A 3,344-nucleotide genomic window follows, 5' to 3' on the forward strand; every position below is an offset into this window, starting at 1 on the left:
AGGAAAGGAGCGGAGCACAACTGGGCCCACCAAGCCCCATTCTCTTAATCTGAAAGACGACCCCATCACCTCACCTTTCAGAGGCTTTGTTCCTCTGCTCCTTGGACATAGAAGCGTCACTATCTCAACTTTGTACAGTGGCCTCATATTCCTGGCACACCTTAACAGCAGCCCGACACTTTGGAACTGAGTTAGCAAAGATTCAATTCTTTGCAACCCAGGAGACTGTGGCCTGATCCTCTGAAACCAAGAGGGCTCTGTTTTCCCTACTCTTTCCTTCAATTCTGCTAATCTGTAAGCTGCTCCAGGGCTGAACCTTTTCTGTCCTTGAAATACAACAGATGTACCTCCTTTGACCTATTTCCTGCCTGTAAAGTTCCAAGAGGCCAGACAACATTCTTTCCTATTATTTGTTCTTTCCTTCCATTTTTTTCCCCTCTGTCTCCTTCATCTTAACTAATGGGTTTTCTGCTATGGTAACTAGTTAGCTCTATCAGGCATGACTTAATCTTTTAAGCAAAAGATTGTATAGCCATGTCCTTGGTAACATTAGGAAATGTTAGCCTTAGTGTATACAGCATATTTTCAAAATCTTCAAGTCTTGTTTTCATTTTCACAGTTCATTTTAAGTTCATCATTTCTTTCCCACATTTTACCATAAGTGGCAAGAAGAACTGCATGACACTTTTAAGATCTTGCTTAGAAATCTCCTCAGCCAAGTGTAAGAAGGAACAGATGACTGCTATCCAAAGGTTATGGATTTGGAGGTCATTCAACTTTAGTTCGGATCTTTTGCTTTGAGGGTGCCCAATGATGGTGGCTCAGGACTACCATATAATTGCTATTTTCATGCTCTCTTTGCTGTTTTATGACATGTTTTAGTTTACCAGGCATAGTATGTCTTTGTGAATGAGCATTATTGAAAATGTTTCCCTCTCCCCAACCCCTATTGTTTGCCTAGTCTTCAGTCACATGTTTTTGACCTATACAGGTCAATAATCTATGTAGTTTGGTCTAAAAAGCTGTCCTATACATGTGTACTTTCCTTTTCTCAACAGTATTTTAAATTCTGTACTATTGGATAAGTTAATTATACTATTAATAGAATTTACTATATGCTTCATGGGGATGAGTTATAATGTTCCCTAGTAAAATGATAATTATATCTCTAAAGTGGACCAGGGATATATATAAACCATAGATACATAAATGGATTTTAAGCTTGCATTTAATCATAGCTCTAAAATAAAAACAATTATTTCTTATAGGTTGACCCTAATCAATATTGGCCCTCATGAAGAAATCACTGAAGATATGGAGAAATCAAATGGCGCCTAACTATCAGAAAGAATAGTATCTGGGGTCTTAAAAGCTTGTCATCAAACAAGTGGCTATCTAAGTAAGGTGGCAGCTAAGTACACATGGAAGAAGCACACCAATCTATCTGTGTGGTCCAAGGATGGTAAATAATAAAATCCAAGACCAGAAGAAGAGGTAGCATTAGAGCTTAAATTCTGAGCACCAAGTTTAAAGAAGGCTATGAATGACAGTGAAAGTCCAAAATCTTTAGTGAATCCCCTCTGACTATAGTTGAGGGAGGGGAACAGCCATACTATTCGACAGAGTGCATGGCAAAGTGGATTAATGCAGATGCAATTAGCTTAAAATTAACACCATGAGTTCTTCCTTTTGATCCATTTTAAACTTGTTCTAGTTTTTAATATTTTCTGTTATCTTTTCAATTGAGGTTTTTCCCTGGTTGTTGTTTTTGTGTGTGTGTGTGTATTTTGTTTTTGTTTTTTTTTGTTTTGTTTTTGTTTTGTGGTATTGTTTGAAGTGAACTTGTCGCAAGACAAGTCCATTTCAGTTCACTTTCCTCCTTTTTCCTTTAAGCCACTCAGACCACTGTTTAGGTTTGAGGGCTAAGGAATCTGGAGGGGGATTTTGTTTTTTCTTTTTGTATTGTATGCTTTTCTTTATATACAATCCACGACAGGCAAATCAATAGAGACAGTAACTGGATTAATAGTTTTTTGGGGTTTATGGCAGGGGAGGAACTGGGAAGGTCATAGTAATAAGTACAAGAGAGAACAATGTTCTAAAATTGATTGTGGTGATGATTGCACAACTCTTTTTAATATGTCTAAACTATTGAATTGTATGACATGTGAATATGTCAATAAACTGTTACAATTTTTAAAAAAAGAAATCACCTCAGCCAAATATTCAAGTTCATCACTTATAAACTCTGCCTTCCACCAAACATTTTAATTCAAACAAGTTCTTTATCACTACATAAAAAACATTGTTCTTTCTCCATTTTCCAATCACATGTTCATTATTTTCTTTTAAGGCCTCACCAGGAGCAAATTTAGTGTTCACATTTCTAGCAACATGCTGTTCTCAAAGACAATAGAGACTTCTATATAGCTCCCCTCACTCCGTTCTTAACCCTCATCAGAATCACCTTTGATGTCCATAATTCTACCAACAGTCTTTTCAAATAATTTCAGACTTTTACTATTCAATAAACAAATAAAATTTAAAAACAATTCCAGTCAAGTGGATTATAATTCATAATGACCTTACAGGGCTTCCAAGGCTATAAATCGTTATGGAAGCATATTGCCACAGCTTACCAAAAAAAAAAAACACAAAAAAAAACAAAAACAGCAAAAGTAGTTATCAGACCTGGCACTCTTTGATACTCACCTTCCCAACACGATCACTGAAGACAAAATGTGTGCATAAGCAAAGAGAGCAGTGAAGAGAGCAAATGGGGCCCAGTTATCAAAAGATATAGTGTCTGGGGTCTTAAAGGCTTGAAGTTAAACAAGAATCCATCTAGCAGGGACACAAATAAGCCCATAGGGAAGAAGCACACCAGCCTGTGTGATCATGAGGTGTCCACGGGATCAGGTAGCAAGTATCAAAAAATCCAAAACAAACAACTATATAGATGCGAATGAGGGGGGTTGGAGTGGAGACCCAAAACCCATCTGTAGACAATTTATACCCCCATAGAAGGGTTATAAGGAAGGGATGATTCAATCAAGGTGTAGTATAGCACTGTGGAATCACACATCAGTCCTTGGTTCCTGAATGCTTCCTCCCCCCTACTACCATGACCCAGTTCTACCTTACAGATCCAGCTAGACCTGAGAACATACATTGGTACAGATAAGAGCTCTCGACACATGGAATTCAGGACAGATAAACCCCTCAGGAACAGTAGTGGGAGTAGCCATATCATGAGGGTAGGGGAATGGCCATCACAAAATGGATATATAGCCCCCTGTTCGAAGGGTATGAATAACAGAAATGTGGTTGAAGGGAGACAATAG

General features: G+C 37.9%; 1 pseudogene; it reads right to left on the reverse strand.

The window, feature by feature from the left end:
- LOC101661866 overlaps positions 1 to 109 on the reverse strand; it is a 6,862-nt pseudogene extending 6,753 nt beyond the window's left edge.
- Between the last annotated feature and the right edge of the window lie 3,235 nt (positions 110 to 3,344).

The sequence above is a fragment of the Echinops telfairi genome, unplaced genomic scaffold (genome assembly GCF_000313985.2).
Source record: "Echinops telfairi isolate 266 unplaced genomic scaffold, ASM31398v2 ScPeMD7_19;HRSCAF=73, whole genome shotgun sequence".
Classification (NCBI taxonomy): Eukaryota; Metazoa; Chordata; class Mammalia; order Afrosoricida; family Tenrecidae; genus Echinops; species Echinops telfairi.